This window comes from Dama dama, chromosome 7 (assembly GCF_033118175.1).
Source record: "Dama dama isolate Ldn47 chromosome 7, ASM3311817v1, whole genome shotgun sequence".
Lineage (NCBI taxonomy): Eukaryota > Metazoa > Chordata > Mammalia > Artiodactyla > Cervidae > Dama > Dama dama.
In genome coordinates, this window is record NC_083687.1 from 8,311,125 (window position 1) to 8,329,372 (window position 18,248).

General features: G+C 39.1%; 1 protein-coding gene across 4 annotated transcripts in view; it reads right to left on the minus strand.

Moving 5' to 3' along the window:
- The window catches only part of FAM83B (family with sequence similarity 83 member B), a 100,513-nt gene that overhangs the window by 27,112 nt on the left and 55,153 nt on the right, over positions 1-18,248 (minus strand). The gene's annotated exons all lie outside the window — the stretch shown is intronic.

Sequence of the window (18,248 nt, forward strand, 5' to 3'; positions counted from 1 at the left end):
CATGAAATAGCTAGAAGGTGCCTAAAGGTCATCTGCCTGTTGTTCAAATGAAGTATGTCCTACAACTTATCCTAAATGGCACAGGTAATAAAGATAGAAAAAGCAAAGAACTAAAAAGCCTCTTGATGAAAGTGAAAGAGGAGAGTGAAAAAGCTGGCTTAAAACTCAACATTCATAAAACTAAGATCACAGCATCTGGCCCCATCACTTCATGCAAATAGATGGAGAAACAGTGGAAACAGTGACAGACTTTGTTTGCGGGGGGTGGGGGGGCTCCAAAATCACTGCTTATGGTGACTGCAGCCATGAAATTAAAAGACGCTTACTCCTTGGAAGAAAAGTGATGACTAACCTAGACAGCATATTAAGAAGCAGAGACATTACTTTGCTGACAAAGGTCTGTCTAGTCAAAGCTATGGTTTTTCCAGTAGTCATGTATGGATGTAAGAGTTGGGAGTATAAAGAAAGCTGAGCACCAAAGAATTGATGATTTTAAACTGTGGTGTTGGAAAAGACTCTTGAGAGTTCCTTGGACTGCAAGGAGATCCAACCAGTCCATCCTAAAGGAAATCAGTCCTGAATATTCATTGGAAGGATTGATGCTGAAGCTGAAACTCCAGTACTTTGGCCACCTGATGCAAAAAACTGACTCATTGGAAAAGATCCTGGTGATGGAAAAGATTGAAGGCAGGAGGAGAAGGGGACAACAGAGGATGAGATGGTTGGATGACATCACTGACTCAATGAACATGAGTTTGAGTAAACTCCAGGAGTTGGTGATAGACAGGGAGGCCTAGTGACTGAGCAACTGAACTGAACAGAATATAACATTTGTAACATGGAGGGTATTAGTAAGAATCATCCTTCCCAAAAAGTTAGTTGGGCTGGATAAATAGTATTTTCACCTCAGTGGCACCAGCAACAAAAGCTGAAGATCATGGATATTAAGGTGTTTATTTAAGATCACACCATAAGTGATAAAGCTGCAGCTAGAACTGAGTTTTCTTCTAGTTCAGTAGTCTGCCATCAGGCCATATGACCTCAACCCACTGCCTGAGTCAGGGGGAAATGTGTATACCTGAGGAGGTTCCAGAACATGGTGACCATCCTTGGGTAGAGTTCAGTTTGGTCCCAAATGTGTGGTTAATGCCTCATCGATAGTGAAAGGCAAAGAACACTTTGATGCAGAGTCCCATTCTTGAAATACAATTGTACCCCACTTTTTGAATCTTGGCTAAAAGTTCTGACAATCCCCACAATATTATCATTGGATTAAGCTAGTATCAAATTCTACCTGGTCTCTACACTCTATCTATAGCTATGTCTGAGCCACTATGGGACAGAATCTTCATTGGAGAGATTCTATTCCAAACATGTATAAAACCCGGCTGACAGCTATCAGAATGGCTATCATCAAAAAGACAACAATTTAACAAGTGTTGGTGAGGATGCAGAGAAAAAGGAAATCCTGTGAAGAGCTGGTGGGAATATAAATTAATGAAACCTCTATGGAAAATAGTATGGTGGTTTCCCAGAAAATTAAAAACAGAGCTACCACGTGATCTACCAATTCATCCAAAGAATAAAAAAAAAAAAAGAATAACTCAAAAGGACATCCATATCCCTATGTTCCTCGCAGCATTATTTATAACAGCCAAGACACAGAAACAACCTACACATTCATCTGGAGATGAATGGGTAAAGAGGGCGTGGCATACAAATAACAGAGAAGCATTAACTCAGCCATAAAAAAGAATGCAATGATGCCACTTGTGATAACACAGAGGGATCATAAGGGTATTAGGCTAAGTGAAATAAATCAGACAGATAAAGACAAATACTCTATGCCATGACTTACATGTGGACTCCAAGAAAACAAATGAACATAACCAAATAGAAACAGAGTCATAGATACAGAGAACAAACAGATGGTTGCCAGAGAGGTGTGGGTTGAGGGCAAGAGAAACACAGATGAGGGAGACTGAGAAGTATAAACTTTAAATTACAAAATAAATGAGTCACAGATATGAGATGTACAGTATGGGGAAAATAACTGATAACTATAGAACATCTTTGAATGGTGACAGATGGTGACTAGATTTACCATGGTGATTATTTTGAACATATAGAAATATCAAATCATGGATTCCCTGATAAGCTCAGTTGGTAAAGAATCCACCTGCAATGCAGAAGACCCTGGTTCAATTCCTGGGTCAGGAAGATCCGCTGGAGAAGGGATAGGCTACCCATTCCAGTATTCTTGGGCTTCCCTTGTGTGACTCAGCTGGTGAAGAATCTGCCTGCAATGCGGGAGACCTGGATTCGATCAATGGGTTGGGAAGATCCCCTGGAGAAGGAAAAGGCTATCCAGTATTCTGGCCCGGAAAATTCCATGGACTGTATAGTCCATGGGCTCAAAAAGAGTTGGACACGACTGGGTGACTTTCACTTTCATGCTACGTACCAGCAACTACCATACTGGATTAGGCCAATTGCCTCAAAAACAAATTCATAGAAAAAGTAATCAGATTTGTGTTTACCAGAGGTGGGAAGTGGGCTGTGAAGAGGGAAGGAGAAACTAGATAAAGTTGTCAAAAGATACAAACTTTCAGTTATAAGATAAACAAATATAAGGGATATAAGGTACAACATGATAAATATAACTAAGACTGCAATATATTATATATGAAAGGTGTTGAGAGTAAATTCTAAGAGTTCTCATCTCAAGTGACACTTGTGTCTATATGAGATGATGGAAGCTTACTAAATTTACTGTGATCATCATTTCATGATGTAAGTACATTATGCTGTACACCTTAAACTTACATGATGCTGTACATCAATTCTATCTCAGTAAAACTGAAAATGTATATAAGCTCACTCTGGATGCTTTCCAATACATGAGATATGTCTCATAAATATGTATCATAAATTATATGAGATATGAAAACTATGGCTAGATTTTTGTCTTTATATAGCTGACAAGCGGTTATTTGAAAAATCCATCTCACTAATGAACTTAAAAATCAAGTAATCAGAATATATCATATGTTCATCCATGCTAAAAATATATAGAATATTTAATGAGATAGGTTTCAAAGTGTTTAAAGAAGTTCTACTTCATGGTGGCAGAACTGTGCTTTGAGGATGTTTCTGAAAACGGAAGAGTCTTGCTAGGTAAGGAACTGTACTGCAAAGGTGTAAGTAGAATAGCTCATGAAAAAAAAATTGCTTAGTTCCTAATAAAGAAATGGAGAAACAAAATAAAGTGGGATGAAGAAATAAGCAATTTGAAGCTGAATGAAATCAATAATTATAATTCCTCTTAATAGGATATCTTTTACCAGCATCCTTGCCAACATTTGCTAGCTTCTTTTCCCCCTCAAGAAATGCCAAGAAGGCAGAGAGCTCCATTTGGTCAATAAATGAGGTAGCAACAGTTGTATTTCACAAGTGTTAAGTCCATTTAATTTTTCTTCCTCCAAATTTTGGTAAAGGAGAGCCTTAAATAAATAATGGTATTTTTTTTTTTTAAATCCCTCGAGTGGATTTTATTTCATGACAGGTTCTATGTCACGTCAGCTCAATGTTATTCCTTGAATAAAAATCAAATGGCCACTCAAGCTAAATAAGTTATCATAACACTTAGGTCATTATGTCTCTCTTCTGTGTGTGTGCTTAGCCACTCAGTCATGTCTGACTCAGCAACGCCATGAACTGCAACCTGCCAGACTCCTCTGTCCATGGGATTCTTCAGGCAAGAATACTGGAGTGGGTTGTCATGCCCTCCTCCAGGGGATCTTCCCAACCCAGGATTGAACCCAGGTCTCCCACATTGCAGGCAGATTCTTTAACCATCTGAGCCTCAGGGAAGCATGTCTCTTCTGAGATTTCTTCAAAATTGAACACATTCTCAGAAGTTTGGTCCAGTATTTAACTGGAATCTTGCATAGAATTTTTAAAAAAAACATTTTTGAGCAAAAGCATGAATTAGGTCAACTCTGCCCTCTTGAAGTGTTTTCAAGCTCTGAGATTCTATGCTTATTAAAAAAGAAACTTCACATTTCACAAAAGATTCCCTATGAAAATATCACCAAGAATTCTCCCTTACTTCCTCCCTCTCATGCCATCGGCTCCTCATGAGACAGGCTAATGAGACATTAGGCACAGAAGTTGAAAGTCAAGATCAAATGGGAGTAAAGAGGGTAAGGAACCGAAGAGAATATCATGGGCTATGACGTCATCCAGAAATGTTAGCCACACTGGACATCTTCTGCTTATATATTTCAGCAACACTGAACAATGCTTTGGAGTTGTTTGGTTGTTTTCCATGGTAACAAGTCCAAAGGATTGAAATCAGCAAATAAAATTATATGTCTAAGAAAAATTATACATTCTTAAATAGCATTAGATTAAATAAAACAATGATGGGAATAATTGTTTAATCTAATTAAAATATAATAAGACTAATCTAGACAATGGCTTTATGTCACTGAAGAAACGACAAAAAAGGCTGAAAAGTACATCTAACACTTGTTTTTTGCTGTTAATCATCACTTAAGAAAAGGCACTGTCTGAAATGGAATGCATAGCTCATACTAAAAGTAGACTTTCTCCACATAACTGTAATGAGCTTTATAATTGATATATTCCTAAATATATTCCTATTTACCCTAAACACATTACAATAATAGAATAAAATGGAAATGGGCACTTCATAAAACAGGACGAATTTTAATATAACCAGAAAAGAATGTCTAATCAAAAAGGCTCTTACATACACATTGAATGAAAGAGACTTCATAATACATGCCATACCTGTAAATGGATATTTCAGTATGTTATTATTTAGTCATAATATTTTATGAAATCTTAAAGATAATTCTTAGCAACATCATATCAAATCATTATAGATGTAAAATCACCTATTAACTGTAGGAATAACCAATAATTGTTTTGCTTCTGACTCTAAATTCTACTAGATTGAGTTCTAAGTTTAGAAAGGTTTTTTCTTTTTTTTTTTTCCATTTATTTTTATTAAGTAAGCCAGAAAGGTTTTTTTCTTAATTAAAATTTAGATGATAAAATAGATAAAGCAGAGTAAGCAGCTTCTAGCAGGAAAGAGCTCTTTGCCAAGAGTTCTCTGCATGCACCCGCTTTGGTCTTGTCACTAACCTCACACCAGGAACCTCAGTCCTCTGCTTATCTCAGTTTTAAGCACCTTTTTCAAATATTAATCACACGAACCTTGCTCAATCTGTTCCATAGACGAAAGAAGTAGAAATGAAGAATAAGTAATTAACAGATGACCAGATCACTTCTCCAGCTTCCCCTTCAGTAATCTCGAGAAATAAACTATGTAAACAGACAGCAACTAAAGAAAGATCCCAAGCAGGTGACAAGCCTGCCCACGGGGAGGGATGGCAAGGACTCTCACTTCTTATCCCAAGGACTCACCGAGATCATCCCCCGATTTTCCCTTTAAGAACTTTCATGGTCAAGCAGAATCTTTACAGTTGGTTTTTGGGGGACATGAGTCTGCCTTCTCCCCAGCATTCTGATTAAAGGCAACTTCTTTCTACCAATCTCTCTCTTTGTCTCTCTCATTGACTTTCCAGGGGCAAGCAACAAGCCTGAGTCCGTAACAGTCACCAGCTTCATTCAGCCCATGTGTGTTACCAATACAGGCTCATCGTCACAGGTTCTGCTCCTTTTATCTGCTCTTAATCGAATAAATGACCTAGCTTATTTCTAAATACATTCAGACATTTTGTACTTTGTGGGCTTTTGAAAATCCCATTTAAATGGAATTTCGGTTCTCTGTAGAGATAAAACAGGAAGGTCAGATCAAACAAGAGCCTGGAATTTTTAATCTAGTTCTTTCAGCACAAAGACACACACACAGAGCTTCATCTTGGGACAAGGGAGGAAGCTCTTTTCTGCAGAGACGACCCCAGGCACCTGGTCTTTGTGGAGGCAGCTGTGAGAGGCACTGCCGGAGCCCACAGGCATTTCCATTTGTCCCCCAGGCTTCTACATTTGCTGTCCTTTTCTCCACCTCTCCCTTCGGGAGGAAGCACAGAACTCTACGCGCAGGAGGAAGAGAGACCAGGGCGGGCAGCGGCAGCCACTCCCCAGCTCTACCCCCCTGCCTCCCACGCAGCTGTGGCCTCTGGGGGGTCTTTTCCAGGCCTTTCCAGAATGTCCTTCCTTTTCCTTACAGGTTACAAACCTCCCTTCCCCCACCCACCCACTTTTCTCTCTCTTTTTAAATGGAAGGACAGCTGATTTACAGTGTTTCATTTGTTTCAGGAGTTCAGCAACATGATTCAGATGTATTATCTTTTTCAGATTCTTTTCCATTATAGATTACTATAAGATGTTGAATATAGTTCCCTGTGGTATACAGTAGATTCCTGTTTATCTGTTTAATAACAGTTGTGTGTATATGTTAATCCTAAACTCCTAATTTATCCCTCCCCTTGGTAACCATAAATTTGTATTCCATGTCTGTGGGTCTATTTCTGATCTGCATATAAGTTCATTTGTATCCTGCAATCTGACTCTTAGGCTTATATACAGAGAAAACTATAATTCAAAAAGCTACACATACCCCAACATTAACTGCAGCACTATTTACAATGGCCAAGACATGGAAGCAACCTAAATGTCCAGGGACAGATGAATGGATAAAGAAGATGTGGTACAAAAATATAGAACTGGAATACTACTCAGGCATAAAAAGGATGAAATAATGCCATCTGCAGCAACATGGATAGACTGAGAGATTGTCACACTAGGTAAATAAAGTCAGAGAAAGATAAATCTCATATATGGGGGACCTCTCATTTTCTCGGTGTCTCTGTTTTCCTCTTTCTTTGTTCAATTGAATATATACTTTCCTTGCTCCTTTTTACTGCTTGTCTTCTCTAAAAGTTAGTCGTTGGCTCCCACAACCTCCCTGCCAACGCTGGCGGGCATGAGGCTCCTAGGCCAGAGCCCCACTCTGGCTCCCACTCTGCTGGCCCCACAGCGTTAGCACTAAAGGAATCTACAGACTCAGCCTTCTGAACTTAGGTCAATGTTTTAACAGCCAGAATCTATTTGGCCCATCCATGGAACAAACTAGAATGGGCAGAGTCATTCATTATCCATCGGTTTAGTTTTTAACTAAGGTGCACTGAGCTCTCATGTTTGGCCAGACCCTGCGAGGTGTTAAATAGAGGCTGGAGGAGGGGGGCAGGGTACAGTGGAAGAGTGTTTATCTTAGAAAGGATTGGGGAGGCAATCACCTAGGTTAGAACAATAAATAATCTTTGGACAATAGTACTTCTAGGTAGAACTGGTAGCTTCTGTAAATCCATTCAACAAAATACCTTAGGACTTTTAGACAATGATGCTACTCACTGCTTTGGGACAAGTTTTGTTTGCTCAGGTGGACTTGCTGATAACTGTCTGCATGTCAGCACATGTAGGGACCATCGCTCCTTAATACTGTCAAATATCTGAGAAGACCAGCTAATCTGTAGACATTTTAAAGAGAGGGAAATAGTCTTTCATTTATGATTTTTTAAGACTATTGACCTGTTAAAGTTGGACATTAAACAATATGCAAACAAAGACTTTATTTGTGATTAGTCATAGGAGACTTCCTTTTGGGGCTTCCCTTGTGGCTCAGCTGGTAAAGAATCTGCCTGCAATGTGGGAGACCTGGGTTTGATCCCTGGGTTGGGAAGATCCCCTAGAGAAGAGAAAGGCTACCCACTCCAGTATTCCGGCCTAGAGAATTCCATGGACTATACAGTCGCAAAGAGTTGGACATGACTGAGCAACTTTCACTCACTTCACATAGGAGACTTAAAATAGAAAGCAAATATCTTGCAACTTGGTGGCATCATAGTTCACTGGGGATTTTGTAAGGATTTCTGAGGTTAGAGGTCATGTAAAAATGCACCTCATTTTACTGCATTTTCCTTTATTGTACTTCACAGATATTGTGGTTTTTATAAATGGAAGCTTTCTGGCAACTCTGCATTGAGCAAGTCTATTTGTTGCTATTGTTGTTCAGTTGCTAAGTCATGTTTGATATTTTTCCTGGTGGCTCAGTTGCTAAAGAATCTGCCTGCAATGCAGGAGACCCAGGTTCAATCCCTGGGTCAGGAAGATCCCCTGGAGAAGGAAATGGCCCACCCACTCCAGTATTCTTGCCTGGAGCATCCCTTGGACTGGAACCTGGTGGGCTATAATCCAGGGGTCGCAAGGAGTTGGACATGACTGAGAGACTAACACACACATGAACTATAGCATGCCAGGAGCCTCTGCCCACTATCTTCCAGAGTTTGCTCAAATTCATGTTCATTGAGTTGGTCATGCTATTTAACAAAGTCTACTAGCATCATATTTCTAGCAGCATTTCTCACTTTCTGGCTCTGTGTCACATTTTGGCAATTTTCACAGTGTTTCAAATATTTTCATCATTATTATATTTGTCATTCTGATCTGTGATTGGTGATCCTTGATGTTACTGTTTCAAAAAGATGACAACTTGCTAATGGCTCTGGTTGATGATGGCTAGCATTTTTTAGCAATAAAGTATTTTTAATTAACATTAAAAAAGCAAATATCTTGGCCAAATAGAGTAAGACAATAACCATCTAGGGTGCCTGGGACAGTTTCAGCCTAACAGAGAACTCCTATCCTGTCACACCAGTTAAGGGTTGACACTAATTCCTTAGTGAGGAGGAGCTAGGAAGTGACATTAGAACTTACTCTATATACACATGATCTGTAAGCATATAGAGCAATGATTCTAATATTCACCTAGAACTGAAATGTGACTACAGAGAGATATTCAAAGGAAAGAATAACTGAAAGTGTAATATTATGATAAATAGTATGCTATGGCATATTAAAAATAGATCAATAGAAAGGAACAGAAAAAGTAAAGAAGAATGAGTTTTAAAATATAGTCAAGAATCTATTAAAGGTGTTTTTCAGACAGTTAAGAAAGAACTACGTTATTACATTAGCAGAGTTAGGAAATTAAAAAAAAAATAAAGACTAATACTCCAAAAGAAAAATGATGAAAGCAAATACACATGGTCAATACAGCATAAGAGATGCAGTAAAAAAACTCAATAACAGACAGTAATGCAAATCAAGCTATCATGTTTCACCTATCAGAAGTGACTGGCAGCATTCCCTGTTGGCAGGTGGTGAGGAAAAAATCTCAATGGTCATATAAATTGAGACAATTTTCCGAAGTGACAATCTGGTAATGTTCTTTACAGTGAACAGGTTTGAGTACCAAACCACATCCACCAGACCAATTCCCTGGAGTCATCCTGATGGAGATGGTACTCAAATGTAGAGAAGTACATGCACATATTTGACCCTTCACTCCCTGTGACAACACCCATCAGTAAGCAGTCTATGTGCCCAATAAATAACACGGCATTACAGTTACGGTACAGTTATATCACGGAAAACAGGGGAAAAAATAAGCCAAGCTCCAAGCATTATGTAGGCTATAAACCCACTGATTGAAATATACAGAAATATATACATAGGAAAAAAAAAACTACAATTATAATCACCAAATTTGTTTCAGGTTATTTTTATTGTCTTCTATCTTCCTCTTATTCTTCTGTGGTATTATTGTAAGTGATACCAGTTTGTCAGGAAGCATTTAACAAGAGGCTTCCTGTGTGCTGTTTTGGATCTGTCAGGAACCCTCCGGCCCTTATTGATTCCTGAATATTCAGGAATTAAGAGGAGAGGCTTGCCTTTCTCAGGGCTAAGGAATCCAGGCATTTCTCATTACAGTGATAAGTACCCTCTTCCTTTTTATGAGCCATATGGTAAAAGGTGATTGTTTGCAACTCTCTTTTTAATAGGGATCGTCTTATGTTTTGTAAGTCTGGAATTTTAATCTTTATCTTTGCTGAGAAAAACTACAGTATGTATGCCCAAGCCATGTTGATTAAAACACCTTTGCTCCATCAGAGCTTTGGTCCCCGTGTCTTTCTTTTCTCTCTCTCTCTCTCTCTCTTTCTGGCTAATTCCTTGGAGCGCGGAGGCCCACTGAGCTCACTTTCTTGCCCGGGGTTCTAAGACCCTCTGGAGAAGGCGCACTGTGCCTTCACCCACTCGAGAGGGCGCCTGGTGCCTACGTGCAGCAGCAAGAGCCGTGAGAACAGGGCTCTATTGGCTTTCCGCGTAAACCAGGGGATATCAGCCTCTTTCTCTCTCTTACTCTCCGGGCCACCAGGTTCCGGTCCATTAAAGGACCAACAAGCGCTATCAGCCTCTTTCTCTCTCTTACTTTCTTATCGTCGACTCCAGACCACCAGGTTCCGGTCCATTAAAGGACCAACACTAGTTCTATTTTTTTTTTTTTTGATTATCAAATGTATTTGTTTTAAATGTTTATGAAATCAAATAATATAATATTCACCTTTAATCATCTTGTTCTATCCTAGTGGCTGAAGTTGAAGAGTCCCTCAAGATTCCTGAGCATAGAGAAAACAAATACAGTATGTAGCACTCCTTGAAAAATTCTGTCTTAATGAGACATTTCTGCCTGAGTAAGTGAGCTACAGGTTACATATATGTAAAATTTTGGACCTCACTAGTAGTGCTGATTTAGTCGCCAAGTCGTTTCTGACTCTTGCAACCCCATGGACTGTAGCCTGTCAGGCACCTCTGTCCAGGAGATTCTCCAAGCAAGAATACTGGAGAGGGTTGCCATTTCCTTCTCTAGAAAACTCTTCCTGCCCCAAGGATCAAACCTGGGTCTCCTGCACTGCAGGCAGATTCTTTACCAACTGAGCTATTAGGGAAGCCCATCACTAGTAGAGAACTAGGAATAAAATGAAAGGACAGTCTGACTCACTCAAAAATAAAGGAGGTCTGCCTGAAATTCAATAGTTCTTTTAGAACCTACACAAAAGTTTTGAAAATTGTTGAAAACAAGATAACTATAATTATTAAGAAGGGCATGTAGCCTCTCCTATAATCATGGCAAATTGACAGAATTCTCAGACTATGATCACAATAGAGCTGAAGACAGAGATCATGGGAGACTTAGACATTCCTTCTAATGAATTTCCAGATAAGAAAAAATTCCATATAATAGATATTGGATTCATTAAATGTCTACTTCTGGAAGTTGCTAGAGTCAAAACAATGGAAATACGATTCAAGATTAATAGAAGTGAATTCATGATTTACAGATTCACAGCTCTGAAATAGAAGGTTGGGGTGCTTGGGGACACGGTCTTGTTTTTGGAGTCAACACTGGGGAGTAGCATTATTCTATCTCTCACGCCATGCAGTTGAATGTCAATGTCAGAGACAAGACGCAGACACTCAGGACACAATGTCTGACTGAATGAGGACTTCCCAGGTGGCACTAGTGGTATAGAACCCTTCCGCCAAGGCCAGAGACGGGAGACACGCGGATTCGATCCCGGGGTCAGGAAGATCCTCTGGAGGATGGCATGACAACCCACTCCAGTATTCTCACCTGGAAAACCCCATGGACAGAGGAGCTGGTGAGCTACAGTCCATGGGATCGCAGAGAGTCAGACACAGCTTAGTGACTAAACAGAAATAAGGTAACTGCTTAGCTGGCAGGTGGATGAAATAAAAAACATGAAAATAAATGTATGGTTACCATTGGGGAAGTATGGTGGGTGGGATAAATTAGGAGTCTGAGACTAACAGATAAACACTACTATATGTAACATAGAAATCAACAAGGACCTACTGTATATTACAGGGAACTCTAGTCAATACTCTATAACACTCTGTATGGGAAGACAACCTGAAAAAGAATGGATACATGTGTATGTATAACTGAATTACTTTACTGCATGCCTGAAGTTAACAGAGCATCGTAAACCAACTCTACTCCAATATAAAACAAAAGACATAAGGAAGAATAATGGTAATAAACTATTTGAAATTTTTGTGCCTAAAAAGAAAAGAAAGAAAAAATTGTGTTGAAAGTGATTCAAGCAAATGATGGCAAATTCACAAATCATGAGTGAAAATGAAGTCGGTCTTAACCTCCCTAAATAAGAAAGATCCAGGGATGGGAAGACAGCTGACCTCCTTCAACTTGAAATGGAGACAGAGGAGGGATGACTCCTGGATGGAAAAATAGTCTGTCAACTTAGCTACTTGATGTGAAAATGACATACCTGTCACCGAACAACGTCAACCTGTCAGAGTGCTTAATTACCTTAAATTATTTTATAAATCTGATTAATAAAAATGTTCTGAATGTAAAATATTGACTTCTCTTCAAAGTCACTGCAAGGAAGAACTCAGTGCCTCAACAACCTAGCTTCAGTCAGCAGCTGCTCTTTCTTCCTTTTATGTTCAATATTAAAGGGCTGAATAAAGAAAGCAACACTATTTTCATAAGAACCTACAGAAGTTATTTTATAAACTTTCCATAGCAAGGCAATGCTGTATTATTACATTTAAAAAACAAAAAACAAAAAAACTTCTCCCCTGAGGATATAATGTGTTATATATTTTTTCCTTTGACAGGGAATTATTTTTAATGTTTATTCATTTATTTGGCTGGGTAGGGTCTCAGTTGTAGCATGTGGGGCCTAGACCCCTGACCAGGGATCAAACCTGAGCCCCCTTCCCTGGGAGCACCAAGTCCTAGCAGCTGGGCCACCAGCTAAGTCCCCACAGGGAGCTCTTTCACAGAATGGCTTCAGGGGATATGAGGATCAATCATCTACATGCTTTATTGTAACAGGCTTTCACCGTATTTGCTTCAAGAGGATAATAATACACTTTTTTTTTTTTTTAATGTTGAGCAACTTTGTAAACCTGGTAGTCTTACCGACTGAGAGTCTATACTGAAGTACATGTTTACTCAATTCCCCAGTCCCCATGGTGTTTCCAGTCTAGGAAAACATAAATGCATTAAAAGGAGAGCCAAAGAACTCAAGAATAGCCTAAAAAGCAGGATCAATATTAACTGAGTTCTGAGACATGTGTCATCTTTAACCTTTAGACTTCTTCTTTGTAGCTTATTCAAGAATACTGATTTGGTGAGACACATAGGCAGATTCTCACCTCTTTCCACATATGTGTCAACAAAAGCTTTTGTTGCCAGGAACTCAGTAAATCAGTAAAGTTGACAAGTGTCAAAGAAGAGTCATGATCTATTGAAAAAATTTAAATTTTTGACCTATGGTCGCCCTTTAATCTCCTAATACACAATTACAGTTGCTTTGAATGTTGAATACTCCAGGGCGGTTACACGTGGGGTCCCTGCACCCCACATTTCCCAGCCATTCTTACCAAGTCAATGGGATGGCCCAACATAAGCATCAATTTTTGCATCTCTCAGTTCTTGCTAAAATAACTTACTTGATTCATGCTGCCATTTAAGCTGAAAGCACAGTCTATTCAGCCTCCATAATCAAGCATTTTATTTGCTCTGTACATTTGTTATACATATACATATGTGTGCGTGTGTCTTTTTCTCCCCTCAGTCATCAGCATTTACTTGATTAACAGCAAAGACAGAATCTGTGGCACCAAAACTATTATTTTTATGAATGCTTCATCTGAGTATGTAAAAATAGAAAAAGTGTTTTATTTTTGGTGTTTCTGGAAATATGAGAAGGAAATCCTGCCAACTGCTGACTTCACTCTTCAGTAGCGCTCTCATTTTCTTTCTGCCTCAATCTTCTTCAAGAATACCATGCTCCCATCAAGCGAACACTTTCTTTACACACTAAGATTGTGCACCACCACCCCTGCCAGGCTGTGAATGAGTAGCTTGAAAAGGGCCCCCAGAATTCTGCTCTGGGGCCACAGGGTGGGATAAGGCTGGGGACATCTCACTCTCTTCCCATCACTCCATCCACTGAAAGGCCATGATCTAAAGAGAGACAAGCTGTTCATTCCTGCTTTCAAGTTGTGCCTTAACCTGAAGTAGGCTGTAATGTTAATTGCATGAATAACTTTGTGTACATACTTGCACTGAACACATCGAAGGTGCATTTTCATAAAATTTTAGTTGATTTTAAATGTGATGCTGCATGTTGTAACCATCTGTAAACTATATATCATGGGATAAACTCTTTTAACCCGTTTCATACATCAGGCTTGACTTTTGTGTGTTTTGAACTGAATCATTTCATTCCATTGTGATTAAAAAGTGTGCTGCCAATCATTTGGCCCTTGGAGCTCAATTTATTTTGAGTTATGAAAGTCTGAGAATGAACATTTGAAAGCATTCGGTTTGGCAATTTTCACGAGCTTTTGAACAGAACACTGATAGACCTAGGTAAAGAAGGCACTGGATTATAGGGTATGACAAAGAACAAAACACACTGTATTACCTGGTATGACTAAAGATAAAATAAGCATTTTGAATCAGGCTTCAAGTTGCTGCATTTACTATTACATCCAAAAACCTCAGTGCAGGTTATAATTGCATGTGATTTCTAAGATGTCTAAGAGAGAAATGTTTGGAAAAACCTTGAACCAATTCTCCCATTTGCATAAATGTTGTACGTAAAGTTCATGTAAAATATAATAAGGCTTTTCTAATTTCTACTTTATCAGTTTATACCACTGATTTTGGGTTTCATGACAAATCAGAACCCATCTATTTCTCATTTTTATTTAAGAAATATGCTGTGTACTCACTGTGGATCAGGAATTTTAAAGTGTGCAAGATAAAGTTCCTTTCTCAAGGACTTTAGAGTCTAGTTGGAGAGACAGAGGCATAAACGAAGATTTGAATCACAGAGAGAGTAAGGGCTACACAGATGCCCACAGGAGCCTGGAAGGTAACACTGAACAAACCTGGGAAGTTCAAGAAATGCTCAGCAGAGATGTGTTAACTAAAATGTAAAGGCTAAGGGGAAATCAACAGGAAAGATGACTATAGAAGAACAGAGGAGAGGTTCCCAAATCAGACCCAACTAGAGACTATGAAAGTCTGAAGTTGAGCAGAGGCACTAGAGGCAGTGTGCTGGTGGAAAAACCAAGTATTGATAGAAATGTGTGTGGGGGCAGGGAAGTGTGGGGGAGAGGAAGGAGTTAAATCTTTCATTTCAAGGCTATTATTTTGGGGGGTTTTTTTGTTTTAATTTTTATTTTGTATTGGAGTATAGTTGAGTTACTATTTTGAATGCATGTGAGAAATGGAATATTTCCTGCCATATCAGTAATCAAGGATTTCACAGTCATCAGCAATTGTGCCTCTCCACTGTGAAGAGGTAAGCCCTGAGGAAACTCAGGATGTGAAAATACAGGATACTGGCCCCAGATACCTCCCCAGGATCAAAGGAATGACTTTAGGGAGCCCAGACTCTTGCATCTTCCCATACAGAGAAAAGCACTGAACTCCTTAACTTGACATATCTGGTTTTCATTAATTAACAATAAATCTTTTGATGCTGAACCTGAAGCTCCAATATTTTGCTCACCTGATGCAAAGAGCTGACTCATTGGAAAAAACTCTGATGCTGGGAAAGATTGAGGGGAGGAGGAGAAGGGGGCAACAGAGGATAAGATGGTTGGATGGCATCACCGACACAATGGACATGAGTCTGAGCAAACTTTGGGAGACAGTGAAGGACAAGGAAGCCTGGTGTGCTGCAGCCCATGGGGTCACAGAGAGTCAGACATGACGTAGTGACTGAACAACAACAATCTTCTGATGTTCCCAACTACTTGCCCTTTGTTGCAAAATTCTATATATCCTAGTTCCCCCCTCGCCTCCTCAGAGCAGTTTCTCAGCACCACCTGAAATGATGTTTCCCAGGCTACAGTCCTCATTTTGCCCCCAATAAACTTAACTAACAACTTTCACATTGTATGTTTTTTCAACACATGATAAGATGGTGATAGAGTCAGAGAGGTAGATGCTCATCTGGGGAAGTGCTAAACCTGGAATGCTTGGGACACTCAGAGGGCGATGTCCTGAGATCTCCACTAGTCACATCACTTCATTCTTTCTGACCTTTGTCCCAAATCTTCACAAATGACCTGCAAAGACCAGCCATCTCCGTATCTGAGTCTCTGCTAACTGTGAGCCTCTCTGAGCCCGCTTCACACCTAACAGAGCCAGTGATGAGCCCCCCACAGGCTCCTGCACTGATGTGGGGTTGGCAGAAAACTCTCCTCTGAGCTGCAGACAGCTTGGCAGGAAAGAGCATCGGACAGGAGCAACAGGCGGGTTCAGCTATGCCAGAAGCTTCTGGTTCGTTTCAGATTTAATTCCCAGGGAATATACAGGAAAACCATATAGGATCCTTAGAAACCCTATGTAAGACACAAAGTTTAGCTAAATACCCAAAGGAGGAGGAAGAAAATAACATTAGCCACTCTAAGAAAGGTCACCCTGAGTAGAGGGTAGAAGGATATTTCCCTTATTCTGGTCTTCTCTTTGCCCCCAATACTTGATTGTTTTCCTTCAGTATGCTGCAATTATCACATCAAAATTGCATAACTTTCAAGGTTGCTAATTAGGAAAACAGTACAGGTACTATTTTTATTTCATATGTGTCTAATCACTATCTGCTTGCCAAAATCTTGCTGGCTGTGAACTGGCTGGCATGTGCCCTGCTTAATTCTTCTGGCAGATAGACGCCTTTTAATACTTCTTCTGGCAGACGCGTTGGTGTTACTGACATGTCTTTTTTTTACCGTCACGTTACCCTACTGGTCTCGACAAAAAGAAAATGACTGGAAGTTCCAGGATATTCACCAAATGAAAGCTTAAACACTTTGACCTGAATTTGACAGCTAACTTAACAGCTAGGTTTTCGTGTTCTTTTGTCTTTTTCCAGACATCCACAGAATTTTTCACACAAAAATTGTTACCAGAGTTTCTGTCAAAGGCTGTAAGAAAAATGTGTGAGTCCTCTGTCCCTATATTCTATGTGTAGAGAACACAATAATGTATAAGCACATGTCAGAAACTTTAATCATATCTAAGAGCTCTCCAACTTAAAACATTTAAACTACTCAGGATATACAGCTATGCAATCAAGGATTTTATTCTCAAGAAGATTGCAAGTATCATTTTAGATTAATTGTGGTACCCAGAACTGTTGTCCATCTCTGGTCTCCCAACTTTCCAGATGCTGTTGTCGATGTTTTCTATTATCGGGTCACATGGTGGGTTACCCCGTCCCAGTGCAGCAGCAGGCCTGCCGGGTAAAGCTGTCCTAGGTCTGCTGATGGGACTAAGTAACCTACCGGGTCTCAGAGAGAAGACCTGGGAAGGAACAGAGCAGTAACGAGTAGGAAAGCAAGAGCAATAGAAATAAGAACCACAAAGATGAGAGGGAAGGAAACAGACAACATCTCACTAAATACTAACAGGATGGTGTCAAAAGTAACCTTACACTATTCTGGGCTGTGCTGTTTCCACGTGATTTCTTAGACTCTAGACTTGACTATAATATTAAATTACATTGAATTTTTAACAAATACAACTTATTTTTATTAAGGAAGATCTTTCCAAGGATTTGGGGTAACATATATAAATTCATACCAGGTAAATTTTCCTAATAATTACTGAAATGTGACTAAACACCCAAATATGTTTGTTGTTTTTATTCTATCAATTTTAGATTGATAACATTCTTAAATACAGAATAATTTTCCCTTGATATATACACAAACATATATAAAACAGATGAAACAACAAAGACCTACTGTGTAGCACAGGGAACTATATACAATATCTTGTAATAATCTGTAATGGAAAACAATATATATATCTATATATGTGTGTGTGTGTGTATACACAAGATATATATATAATATCTTGTAATAATCTATAATGGAAAACAATATATATATATATATGTGTGTGTGTGTGTGTGTGTGTGTGTATACACACACAAAATTGAGTCACTTTGCTGTACTCCTGAAACTAACATAACATTGTAAATGAACTATACTTCAATTTTTTTTGATCGACATTCTTTTTTTTAATGTATTTATTTTTAATTGAAGGATAATTGCTTTACAGTGTGTTGATTTCTGTCAAACATCCACATGAATCAGACATAGACATACCTATGTCCCCTCCCTCCTCTTTTTTTTTTCATTTATTTTTATTAGTTGGAGGCTAATTACTTTACAATATTGTAGTGGTTTTTGCCATACATCGACATGAATCAGCCATGGATTTACATGTGTTCCCCATCCTGATCCCCCCTCCCACCTCCCTCCCCATCCCATCC